The following is a 14123-nucleotide window of genomic DNA, read 5'->3' as shown; positions in this document are numbered from 1 at the left end:
ATTCTGTCTACAATATACCCACCTCACAATGAAAGATACACAAAGACTAAATGTAAAGGGATAGAAAAAGTTATTTCATACAGATGGAAATTTTTTTTTAAAAGCTGGGGTAGCAACGCTTATATCAGATGAAACAGACTTTAAAACAAAGGCTATAGTAAGAGACAAAGAAGGCCACGACATAATTTTTTTTTTTAAAGCAATCCAACAAGAAGCTCTAACCCTTGTAAACATCTATGCACTCAACACAGGAGCACCTAAATACATAAAGCAAATTTGGATGGAGAGACTGACAGTAATACAATCATAGTAGGGGATTTTAACACTCCAGTGACATAAGTGCATGGATCTTCCAGACAGAAAATCAACAACAAAATGGTGGCTTTAAATGACACACTAGATCAACCCTGGCTGGGTGACTCAGTTAATTGAAGCATCATTCCATACACCAAGAGGCTGCAGGTTCAATTCCCAGTCAGGGCACATTACGCAGGTTGCAGGTTCAATCCCTGATTGGGGTAGGTTCGGGAAGTAACCAACCAATGTTTCTCTCACATCAATGTCTGTCTGTCTGATTCTCTGATTCTCTCTTTCCCCCTCTCTCTACCTCTCTCTCTCTCTCTCTACCTCTCTCTCTCTCTCTCCTCCTCCCCGCCCTTCCTCTATCTCTAAAATCAATAAGCATCTCCTCAGGTGAGGATTAAAAAAGTAATAAAATAAATGACACACTAGATCAGAATAATCTAATTGGTTATTTCCAGAGCATTTCACCCCAGAGTAGCAGAGTATACATTTTTTGTAAGTGCACATGGAACATTTTCAGGATAGACACAGGTTAGAACACAAAACAAGTCTCAATAAATTTAAGAAAATTGATATCATATCAAGCATCTCTCTGACCACAATGGTATGAAACTAGAAATCAATCACAAGAAAAACCTGAAAAACACATAAATACATGGAGACTAAATAACATTTACTAAACAATGAATGTATTAACAATAAGATCAAGGAACAAATGAAATGATACCTTGAAACAAATGAAAATGAGAATACAACAACCCAAAATCTATGGGACAGAGAGAAAGCAGTCCTAAGAGGGAAATTCATAGCATTACAAGCCTACTTCAGGAAACAAGAAAAATCTCAGATAAACGATCTAATCTTACACTTAAAGGAATTAGAAAAAGAACAAAAAACAAAAACTGAAGTGAGTCGAAGAAATAAAATAATAAAGTTTAGAGCAGAATTAAACAAAATAGTCTAAAAAAACTACAAAAGATCAATTAGAAAAACAGCTGGTTCTATGAAAAGATAAACAAGACTAACAAATCTTTAAATAAAGTAATTGAAAAAAAAAGAGGATTCATATAAGTAAAATGAGAAATGAAAGAGGAAAAGTAAAAACTGCCACTGCAGAAATACAAAGGATTATTAAAATACACTTTGAACAACTATATGTCAACAAAATCAACAATCTGGAAGAAAAATTTCCTAGAAACATACAATCTCCTGAAACTGAATCAAGAAGAAACAGAAAATATAAACAGATTGATTACAACTAATGAAATTGAAGCCGTAATCAAAAAACTTCCAAAAAATTCAAGAGAGACGACTCCCAAGCTCAAAACAAAGCCAGCATTATCCTAATTCCAAAACAGATAAAGAGACAAAGAAAAAAAATTAGCCCTGGCTGGGTGGCTCAGCTGGTTGGAGCGTCATCCTATGTACCAAACTCATGCAGGTTTGATTCCCAGTCAGGGCACATACCTGGGTTGCAGGTTAGATGCCTGGTTGGGGTGCGTACAGAAAGCAACTAATCGTTTCTCACTCACGTCGATGTTTCTCCAGCCTCATCTTTCTCTCTCTAAAATCAATTTTAAAAATCCTCAAGTAAGGATTACAAAAAGAAAGAAAACTATAGGCCAATATCCCTGATGAACACAGATGTAAAATTCCTCAACAAAATATTTGCAAACCAAATCCTGCAGTACACTGAAAAGATGATATGCAATGATCAAATAGGATTCATTCCTAGGATGCGAGGTTGGTATAATACTTGCAAATCAATAAGTGTGATATACCACATAAACAAAATGAAGCATAAAAATTACATGGTTATATCAATTGATACAGAACAAAACATTTAACAAAATCCAGCACCCATTTATGAAAAACTGCTCAGCAAAATGGGAAGAGAGAGGGAACACACCTCAACATGATAAAGGCCATATATGACAAACCCACAATGAACATCATACTCACTGGGGAAACTAAAAGTATTTCCTTTAAGTTAAGATAAAAGACAGAGATGTCTACATTCACCACTCTTATTCAACATAGTACTGGAAGCCCTAACCACAGCAGTCAGAAAAGAAGAAATAAAAGGCATCCAAACTGAAAAGGAAGAAATAAAACTGTCTTTATTCCAGATGACATGATACTATACACACAGAACTCTAAATATTCCACCAAAAATGACTAGAATTTCAGTAAATTAGAAGGACACAAACTAAATATCCAAAAATCAGTTGCATTTGTATATACCATTAATGAGCTATCATAAAGGGGAACAAAGAAAACAATCCCTTTTACAACTGCATCAAAAAAAAATAAATACCTAGGAATAAATTTAACCAAGGAGGTAAAAAACCTGTATTCAGAACATTATAATAAAATACAAATAAATCAAAGCATATACCATGCTCATGGATAGAAAGAATTAACATTATTAAAATTTCCATACTACCCAAAGTAATGTAGATTCAAAGCAATTCCTATCAAAATACCAAGGACATATTTCACAGAACCAGAACAAATCATCAAGCCACAGCAATCTTGAGAAAGAAGAACAAAGTTGGAGGAATTACATTATAATTATGCTGATATCAAACTATACTACAAAGACATCATAATCAAGACAGCAAGGTACTGGCATTAAAACACAAATATAACACTAATTCAAAGGAATATATGTACCCCCATGTTCACTGCAGAGTTATTTACAATACCAAGCTATGAAAGCAACGCACGTGCCCATCAATAGACTAGTGGATTAAAAAAGCTGTGGTACATATATACAAGGAATATTACTCAGTTATAAAAAAGAACAAAATCTTACCATTTGCAAAAGCATGAATGAACCTAAAGGATATTATGCTAAGTGAAATAAGTAAGTCAGAGAAAAACAAATACAATATGATTTCACTTATATATAGAATCTAAAGAAATTTATAAACAAACAACAAAACAGAATCAGACTCATAGATACAGAGAACAGACTGACAGCTGCCTGAGAGGAAAGGTGTTGGGAGACTGGGAGAAAAAGGTGAAGGGATTGGAAAGTAAAGATTGGTAGTCACAAAATAGGCATGAGGATGTAAAGTGCAGCATAGGAAACGTTGTCAATGATATTTTAATAACTATGGATGGCGCCAGTTGGGTACTGGAAATATCAGAGGGTACACTTTGCAAAGTATATGACTGTGTAACCATGATGCTGAACACCTGAAACTAATACAAAATAACGTTAATTGTAAAGTGTAATTGAAAAAAGTTTAAAAAATAAAAAGATGTAAAAATATGAAAAAAGAAAACAATAAAAAGTCTCCCAGACCATAAACACAGTATATCTTTCCAATTATATAGTTGTTACTTCTCTCATTTTGTTGCATACAATATTTTTTGTATACAGTTCTTATGCATATTTTATTACTTACCCCTAAGTATTTCATGTTTTGATGCTATTACATATGGTAGTTTTCATATTAAAAATTTTGAATTAAGTCCTTTATTCATTTTTTTCTTACTTTGTTTTTCTTTTTTCCCATATTGAGCTGGTAGAACTATCAGTACCATGTAGAATGGAAGTGGTAAAGGCACACATCCTCGCCTTGTTTCCTGTATCGAAGGAAAGCATTCGTTCTTTTCATCATAAATATTACGTGAGTGATAGGTTTTGGTATATTTCCTTTATCAGTTCAGGAAGTGCTATTCTATTTTTAATTTGCTAAAATATTTGGTTATGAATAAATGTTGAATTATATTAACATTTTTGTCTCCAAAAAAAAAGGAAGAAGAACTAGATAAATCATTCCCATGTTAAGCATCTAGAAAACAGAAAGAATATAAGAATCAATGGTATTCAGAAACTGAATATCAGTCCAAACAGGCCAGTGTTCCCCAAGGGAATGGAAGCAAACAAGGTTATAGCCCTGTATTGTCCTGGCTTGCCGCACTGAGGCCATTTCCAGGCCACAGTACGTGCAAGGGGAACCCAAACAAAGATGGCCTGTCAGGGTGTCTATGTATAATTTGCAGGGCAGATTACCAGAGAATGGTCTGCACAGACAAAACTCTAAAGCAAGGGTCAGCAAACATTTTCTGTAAACGGCAGATAAATATTTTAGGCTTTGCAGGCCATATGATCTGTCATAAATACTCAACTCTACAATTAAAACACAAAAGCAGACAAAGACAATACATAAATGAATGAGTATGGCTATGTTCCAATACAACTTCAGTTACAATAACAGGTGGCAGGTGGGACTTGGCCTGTGAACTGTAATTTGCTTACCTCTGTTCCAGAGATGCTAGAATAATGTCCTTGATTTTTGCCTGGGTAATAATCTGCACATAAGGGAGTATAAACTACTCAAGGCCAAGTAAATAACCTGAAAAACCAATAGGTCAAACAATTCCCAAATTCACAAAGGACCAGAATAACTCACATTCTCAATAAACAAGATAAAAAGGCCTCTCAATTCAAGAGGCATCAGGTGCAGTTTTCAAAATAATATCACATTCAAAGTGGAGCTAAATTAGACTAACATTCAAGTCTGCCCTTATATGCTCTAACAATGCTTAAAAGCAATCCTTGCAACAATCTTATAGGTTATAGGTGACCTAACTGTTCCCAAAGTCTGAAAATATTTAATGGAATGCTGAAAATTACCAGATATTCAAAAACAGTGCAGAAATACATGACCCACACTAGGCAAAAACAAATCAGTCAATAGACACACACACAGAAATGGCAAAGAGGATGAAATTAGCAGGCAAGGAAGTCAAAAGAGCTATTAAAAATATGCTCCACATGTTCAAGAAGGTAGGAAAAAAATATGAAAATGATGAGGAGAGAAATGGAAGATGTAAAAAACTTCCAAATGGAACATGCAGAGATTTAAAACACATAAAACCTGAAATGAAAAATATAACAAGTTGGACAAAGAGCAGGTTAGACATTAGTGAAATAAAGATAAGTGAACTTAAGGACACATCAACAGTAGCCTCTGAAAGCAAAAAGAAACTAAAACTATTAAAGTAATGAACAAAGGCCCTAGCCAGGTGGTTCAGATGGTTGGAACATCGTCCCGTACACCAAAAGGTTGCAGATTTGATTCCTGGTCAAGGCATATACCTAAGGTTGCGGGTTTGATCCCTGGTAGGGGCGCATGTGGGAGGCAAGTGATAGATGTTTCTCTTTCTCTCTCTCTCTAAAAGTCAGTAAGTATATCCTTGGGTGAGGATTAAAATAATAATAAAAAATAAATAAAAAACAAAGCATTGATGAACTGTGTAACAATATCAAGCAGTATAACATGTAATTAAAATCACAGAGCAAGAAAGGAAGGAAAGAATAGAAAAATATACGAAGAAATATTTTTCCAAATTTGATTAAAGTCAATTAAATCCAACCATATCAATAACTGCCTTAAAACAATAAGGGAGATTATCATATTTAATGAAAAAGCAAGATCCAACTATATGCTATCTTTAAAAAACAACTCATAACAAAGAAAATACTAATCAAAAAAAAAGCTAGCATGCTATATTAGCACAGGAAGAAGTGGTAGTTCAAACAAAGAATAGTACCAGGAATAGATATATTTCATAATAATAAAGATGTCAAAGAATCAGAGGACATAACAACCTTATGTTTATGCAACTAAAAACAGAGTTTGAAAAGATATGTGCAAAATTTATTTTTTCATCTATAATTATTCTAAAATACTTCAACACTGCTCTCTCAGTAACTGAAAGAAAAAAAGAAAATCAATAAGGAAACAAAAAACAACAATATCAATTAAGTTGACCTAATTCACACTCAAGGACGCTGTCCAAGAGCAAATGACCTCGTCAAGTAACAAAAAAGTTTCAATACATCCAAGACGTTGAAACCATACAAAATATGTTCTCTCACTACAATGGAATTAAACCAGAAATCAGTAGCAAAAAGACATTTAGAAAAACAGAAAATATTTGGAAACTAAACACACTTCTAAATAATCCAAGGGTCAAGCAAAAAGTCAAAAATAAAATTACACGATAACTTGAACTAAATGAAAATGAAAACACAACTGTGATGGCTAGAGGACTGCACCTCCCAGCTCTCCAACTGCAGAAGTATAATGGGCCAAGACGCCTAGTTGCTGCACTCTCAAATCCGTCTCCACATTTGCACGAAGTCCACGAATTCCACAGGCTGCTTTTAGCCAGTCTAAGTGAGGCAAGAATACCCAGGCAGTTCCATACTTAGGAGATAGATGCGAGACTCCTATGCCAGAAAACTTTGCTACAAGTACTCCCAGCCACCCTGCCAAACTTTCCTTAGAAATATACTGTCATAGGAGATACTTCTACCCAACCTTTCTTCTGTCTTCACTTGGAATCAAACCTATATCCAGTCTGATGATGCTCTCAGCGTCCTATAGCTGCCTCATTTTCTCTCACAGGTATTTTCCTTAACACATTTCTTGCACATCTAAACCAATTTTGGTAACTGCTTCTCAAAGGACTCAGAAGTATGAAGACAACATGTCAAAATGTGGTACATGCAACTAAATAATGGTCAAAATAGTATTTATACTATAAATGCCAATAATAAAAAATCAGAAAGGTATCAAATCAATGATCTAAGCTTCTACCTTTAGAAACTAGAAAAGCAGAGCAAGTTATAGCCCAATTAAGAATAATAAAGGGAAAAAAAGAATGAGGGAGAACCAAGATGGAGGCATAGGTAGACACACTGCGCCTCCCCGCACAATCAGAACTGACAGAAAATCGAATGGCAAGGAAGTCCAACACCAAGTAGATAAAAAAGAAACATTCATCCAGACCGGTAGGAGGGACAGAGATGGCAGCCGGGGGGCGGAGAGGACTCGCGCTGCTGTGCGGGACCAAGACTGGCAGAGTGTGGGACGAACGGGACAGGCAGTCTGACCACTAGCAGACCCTGCGGCCCCACATTCGCACACAGATAAATCGAAAGGGCCGGACTCAGAGTGGAGGAGAACGGGGCAGGCAGAGCGGCGGGTAGCACCCCACGGCCCCACATTCACGCACAGATAAACCCGGACGAAGGGCAGGGGAATGAAGCAGACCGCGTAACACAGGGCTCCAGCGCAGGGAAATAAAGACTCAAACCTCTGATTGAAAACACCGGTGGGGGTTGGGGCGGCAGCAGGAGAAACTCCCAGCCTCACAGGAGAGGTCGTTGGAGAGACCCACAGGGGCCGGGGCGTGCACAGGCCCACCCACTCGGGAACCGGCACCAGAGGGGCCCAATTTGATTGTGGGTAGCAGAGGGAGTGAGTGAAATCCAGTGGAGAGTGGAGCAGGCGCCATTGCTCCCTCTCGGCCCCTCCCCCACGTACAGCATCACAGTGCAGCAACCAGCGTTACTCCGCCCCTGTGAACTAAGGCTCCGCCCCTTTAAGTAACAGATGTGCCAGGACAAAAAAAAACAATATGGCCCAAATGACAGAACACTTCAAAGTTCCAGAAATAATTCAACTAAACAACGAACAGATAGCCAACCTATCAGATGCACAGTTCAAAACACTGGTAATTAGGATGCTAACAGAATTGGTTGCATTTGGTCAAAAACTAGATGAAAAAATGAAGCCTATGCTAACAGAGACAAAGGAAAATGTACAGGGAACCAATAGTGATGGGAAGGAAATTGGGACTCAAATCAACGGTGTGGACCAGAAGGAAGAAAGAGACATCCAACCAGAAAAGAATGAAGAAACAAGAACTCGGAAAAATGAGGAGAGGCTTAGGAACCTCCAGGACATCCTTAAACGTTCCAACATCCGAATTATAGGGGTGCCAGAAGGAGAGGAGGAAGAACAAAAAATTGCAAACTTATTTGAACAAATAATGAAGGAGAACTTCCCTCATCTGGCAAAGGAAATAGACTTCCAGGAAGTCCAGGAAGCTCAGAGAGTCCCAAAGAAGCTGGACCCAAGGAGGAACACACCAAGGCACATCATAATTACATTACCCAAGATTAAACATAAGGAGAGAATCTTAGAAGCAGCAAGAGAAAAGGACACAGTTACCTACAAAGGAGTTCCCATAAGACTGTCAGCTCATTTCTCCAAAGAGACCTTACAGGCAAGAAGGGGCTGGCAAGAAGTATTCCAAGTCATGAAAGGCAAGGACCTACATCCAAGATTACTGTATCCAGCAAAGCTATCATTTAGAATGGAAGGGAAGATAAACTGCTTCTCAGATAAGGTCAAGTTAAAGGAGTTCAGCATCACCAAGCCCTTATTATATGAAATGCTAAAGGGATTTATCTAAGAAAAAGAAGATCAAAAATATGAACAGTAAAAATGACAGCAAATTCAGTTATTAACGACCACACCTAAAACAAAAACAAAAGCAAAGTAAGCAAACAACTAGAACAGGAACAGAACCACAGAAATGGAGATCACATGGAGGGTTATCAACAGGGGAGTGGGAGGGGGAGAGAGGGGGGAAAGGTACAGAGAATAAATAGCATAAGTGATAGGTGGAAAATAGACAGGAGGAGGGTAAGAATAGTATAGGAAATGTAGAAGCCAGAGAACTTATAAGTATGACCCATGGACATGAACTATAGGGGGAGAATGGGGTGGGGGGCAGGATGGAGTTGAGTGAAGGGGGGGAAATGGGACAACTGTAATAGCATAATCAATAAATACATTTTTAAAAAGAATAATAAAGGAAATAATAAAGAACAAATATAAGTGTAATAAAAAAATAGAAAAATAAAATTAAAAATTGTTTCTTTGAACAGCATTTAATTTTCATCTACATTATGTGTCAATATCCACATTCAGTAAATAATATTGATAAATCCACCTAAAACCTGTGTCGTTTGAAATTTCACCTGAAATATGCCGAGAACATAATACTAAATTTTGTCATAATAAACAATAACAAGTATTTCATCAGACACTAAGTCATATGTATCTCGACATGCATTAAAGTAATTAGATCATCAACCTCACACCATGGGAGGGAGGGAGGGATGGAGGAATGGATTCCAGACAGATAATAGAAAAACAATAAAGACATCCTTAGGAGAACAGAAAAGAGAAGCCACAATGTGACAAAAATTATTTATAACACATTATGACCAACAGAAGGCTTAAATCCAGAACATATAAAGAACTTCTACATAAGAGCAAGCGTGTTGAACAGGTATTTCCAAAAACAGGATAACCCATGCTCAATCTCATTAGCGATCAGTGACATAAAACACAGATTAAAATCACAGAGCAATACAAAATACCCACCAGATTGGTTAAACTGGAAGAGACAGAAAATCACAAGTCTTGACAAGAACACTGCCAGTAAAAGTCCAACTGGTAAAAAATACTCTGGAAAACAATTTGCTGGTACCTTCTAAAGTGAACATACATATTCACTATGATCTATTAAAACTCTGTTCTTAGGTAAATAAATATCTACCAAAAATGTATGTACATGTGTACAAAGAAACATATATAAAAATGTTAGGATAATTTATAATACCAAAAACTCAAAAACAATCCAAAAGTCCATCAACAGTAGAATAAATAGCAGTACAGCTGACCCTTGAACAATATGGGCACCCAAACTCTAGCTATCCCTTCGTCTCCATGGGGAACTGGTTCCAGGACACCCACCCCTGCAGATAACAAAACCCACAGATGCTCAGTCCCCTAGATAAAATGGCCTAGATCAATGTATACAGTTGGCCCTCTGCAGCCACAGAAGCCCAACCACAGATCAAAAACACTGCAGGTTTATTTTTTAAAAATCCACAAATAAGTGGACCTGGGCAGTTCAAACCCCTGCTGTTCAAGGGTCAGCTGTATATTCCTCCAATAGAACATTAACCAGCAATGAAAATGAAAAAACCTATAGCTATATGCAAAAACCTGCATGAATCTCACATACATAAAATGGACAGGCAAACATTAATTAAGTTAAGGAATATATGCTTAGATGCTAAAGCTATTTATAAGAGCCAGAAAAAAACTGCCATTAAAAGAAAGTGACTGATCTGAAAGTGAAAAGGAACGGGGAGCTGACCAGGAAGAAGGGTCGTGAGGAGGGTTCCTAGAGCGCTGACAATACTGTTTTCTTTTACCTGACTGACGGCCACACTGATGTTCACTTTGTGATAATTCACTGAGCTGTATGATTTGGTTCTGTGCACTTTTGTGTACATACATTACATTTCGCAAAACAAAAAGAGAGGGAGGGAGGACAAAAATAATAAGGTCACAACACTTTTTAGTAAGACATCTGAAGCATTAAGTTAAATGCTAGGTCAAATGAAATATTGATGGCAAATAAGTTCATGAAGAGATTTTCAACATTATTAGTCATTACAGAAATGCATATTAAAACAATAACAAGACGCCACTACACACCTATTAGAATGCCCAAAATATTTTTAAAACTCATAATACCAAGTGTCATCAAGGATGCAGAGCCACTAGAACACTCATACAACGGTGGTGGAAATGCAAGCTGGTACAGCCACTTTGGGAAATAGCTGGGCAGTTTCTTACAAAGTCAAACATATCCTTACCATATAAATTGCCAATCTCATTCTCAGTATTTACCCAAGAGAAATGAAAACTTATGTACACACATAATTGTATGCAATGTTTACAGAAGCTTTATTCATAACCATAAAAAAAAGGAAACCACCCAAATGTCCAACTGATGAATGGATAAAAAAAACTGGTAAATCCATACATACGGTATATTACTCAACAAAAAGGAATAACCATGAATACATGCAACAATAGGGATGACATCAAATGTGTGTTGTTAAACTAACAAAGCTAGACCTGAAAGAACAGATCACTAACTGCTGGGGGGGCAGGGCCTGTGCAGGATTGACTAGGAAAGGCTAGCACAAGGGAATCTGGAGGAAAGATTGAACTGCTCTCTATTATGATGATGGTGGCAGATACATAACTCTGCATTTATCAAGACCCTGTACATCACAAGGATTGATCTTTACCATATCTGAGTTTAAAAATAAATTTTAGGCCCTCACTGGTGTAGCTCAGTGGATTGAGCGCAGGCCTGTGAACCAAAGGGTTGCTGGTTCAATTCCCAGTCAGGGCACAAGCCTGGGTTGCAGGCCAGATACCCAGTTAGGGGCACGTGAGGGGCAACCACATATTGATGCTTCTCTCCCTCTCTTTCCCCACCCTTTCCTCTCTCTCTAAAAATAAATAAGCTAAATCTTTAAAAAAATAAATAAATAAATTTAAAAAATTTTAAAACAAAACAAAACACCATGGTCACAGCAATACCATAGATTTACAGAAGTATCAAAATGCGAAATTTATCATAAAATTCCCTCAAATTCAAGAATCCTAAAAAATGTTTACCTAATTTTATACACATACACACACACACGTTGTAATACTCCACATAATCATATTCAGTTAAAAATATCTCAACTTTACCAATGAGAAAACATACTCAGAAAGAATAAAGTAAAATCTTACCCATGGATATACATCTAGTAAATGGTGAAGCTGAAGTTTAATCCAATTTTATCTGAGTCTTCCCATGCCCATTTTCTTCCCTCTAAACTATATTGTCTCTTAATAAAAAGCATTGGTAATTTCTTAATTAGTAGTATTTTTCTTTACATTTGAAAATGTGTTAATACTTCCTACATTTGTAAGTTTAAAACTAATCATATTTTATACTATCCAGGTACCCACATATCCATAAATCAAATAATTCTGATTGCTTCTTCCTGTTTCTTGTATTATCTGTCATTCATTTCACTTATAGATAAGCATGCATGTGCATGTATATAAGCATATATACACCCATATATACACACGTAAGCATATATACACACACATACATAAGTAAAGATAGTCAAGTACAGTGTTGCTTATTATTTTAAACAAACTCATACCTACTAGGTCAATTAAGAACAAAAAAATAAGTTTTTATTTTTACCTTTACTTATTTCTTCTCTGATGCTCTTCCTTTATGTAGATCTGTTTTTTAGCTACATCATTTTCTTGTCTCTAAAGAACTTCCTTTAACACTTCCTGCAAGGATGGTCTACTGGAAAAAAACTTCCTTGAATTTCGTCTGATAGTCTTCATCTCTCCTTCACTTTTAAAGGACATTTTTACAGGGCAAATTATTCTAGGTTAGTGGCTTTCTTGTCTCAGCACCTTAAAAATTTCACTCCACTCTCCTCTTGCTTGTGTAGTTTTTCTAGGGAGAAGTCAGATACAATTTTTACCTTTGCTTCTCTTTGGGGAAGGTGTTTGTTTCCCCCTCTGGCTTCTTCAGGATTTTTTCCCTTTTTCTGTAACTTAAAAAGGATATGCATAGATATGAGGGGTTTTGGCATTTATCCTACTTCATGTTCTCTGAGCTTCCTGGATCTTTGGTGTGGTGTCTAATGTTAATTTACAGAAGTTCTCAGTCATTACTGTTTCAAATACTTCTGTTCCTTTCTCTCTTCTTTTTCTGGCACTCCCATTACATGTATGTTACACCTTCTAGTTGTCCCAAAGTCCCTGGATATAGTTCTTGGTTTTTCCAGTCTTTTTCTCTCTGGTTTTCAGTTTTCAAGGTTTCTACTGATATATCCTCTAGCTCAAAGATTCTTCCCTCAGGTGTGTCCAGTCTACTAATAAGCCCATCAAAGACATTCTTGATTTTTGTTAAATTGATTTATTCTCTAGCATTTCTGTTTGGTTCTTTCTAAGAATTTCTATGTCTCTGCTTATATTGTCCATCCACTCCTGCATGTTGTCTACTTTACCCATATTGATCATAGTTGTTTTAAATTCCCAGTCTGATAATTCCAACAGCCCTGCCGTATCTGAGCCTGGTTCTTATGTTTGCTCTATCTCTTCCAACTGTGTTTTCTGTCTTATACTATGTCTCATAATTTTTTCCTGACAGCCAGGCAATGAGGCCCTGGGTAAAAGGCACTACTGTAAATAAGCCTTGAGTACTGTGGTTGTAAGGGAAGATGCAGAGCATTTTATAATTACAAAATTAGGCCTGAGTCTTTTAGAGGGTCTGTGCTCCTGGACTGTGAACTTCACACATGCTTCTCAGTCCATCTTCCTCCCCTTAGCTGGGGCAGAATGACAAAGATGGTCTGAAGTTGTGCGTTTCTTTTTCCCACGTGAAGATTTGAGTAGCTAGAGGTGGGTATTTCCCTTCCCCCGCATCAGTCAGGCTCTGATAACACTGCAGCAGGTTAAGCTCTGGTGGGAAGTTTCTTGAGGGCAGGCCTTCTTAAGCAAAACAGAATACTCTTATTTCAAAATAGTTCCTTTTCCCCTTTATCTGCCAGAAGCACAAAGGGATTTTTCTCGATATTCACTGAAAGGACCTGGTAGAGACGCAAGAGGTAAAACAAAAGTCTGGTGCCCTCTGGGGTTTTTAACTCTCAGAGTTATCCACACTGAGCCTCCACAATTTGTCAGTGTCAGTTCACATTTCCCTACGCCACCACCGGTTCCCTGCAAGGTTGCTGAGAAGTTGTGATTCTCGGAAGCTGTGATTCTCTGTATTCTCTGCCAGTCTCTCCAATTTTCAGAGCAGTAATTAGCCTTGTGACCTCTCTTCATTTATGGATCTAAGAAAAGGTTTTTTTTTTTCAGTGTGAGGATGGAGTGGCAATTCCCAAGCTTTACTTGTAAGGATGTAGTGGCAACTTCCGAGCTTCTTACATGACGTTCCAGAAACCAGAAATCTGCATTTTCTTTTAAGAAATGTTTTCCTATACTATAAACTTAAAATTTTATGTAGACTAAGAAAACACATACAACCATTATTATATACAACAA

General features: G+C 36.9%; 1 protein-coding gene across 3 annotated transcripts in view; it reads right to left on the bottom strand.

The window, feature by feature from the left end:
- The window catches only part of MNAT1 (MNAT1 component of CDK activating kinase), a 168035-nt gene that overhangs the window by 94354 nt on the left and 59558 nt on the right, over positions 1 to 14123 (bottom strand). The gene's annotated exons all lie outside the window — the stretch shown is intronic.

Source organism: Desmodus rotundus, chromosome 7, assembly GCF_022682495.2.
Source record: "Desmodus rotundus isolate HL8 chromosome 7, HLdesRot8A.1, whole genome shotgun sequence".
Classification (NCBI taxonomy): domain Eukaryota; kingdom Metazoa; phylum Chordata; class Mammalia; order Chiroptera; family Phyllostomidae; genus Desmodus; species Desmodus rotundus.
This window is presented reverse-complemented; position numbering and strand designations above follow the sequence as displayed.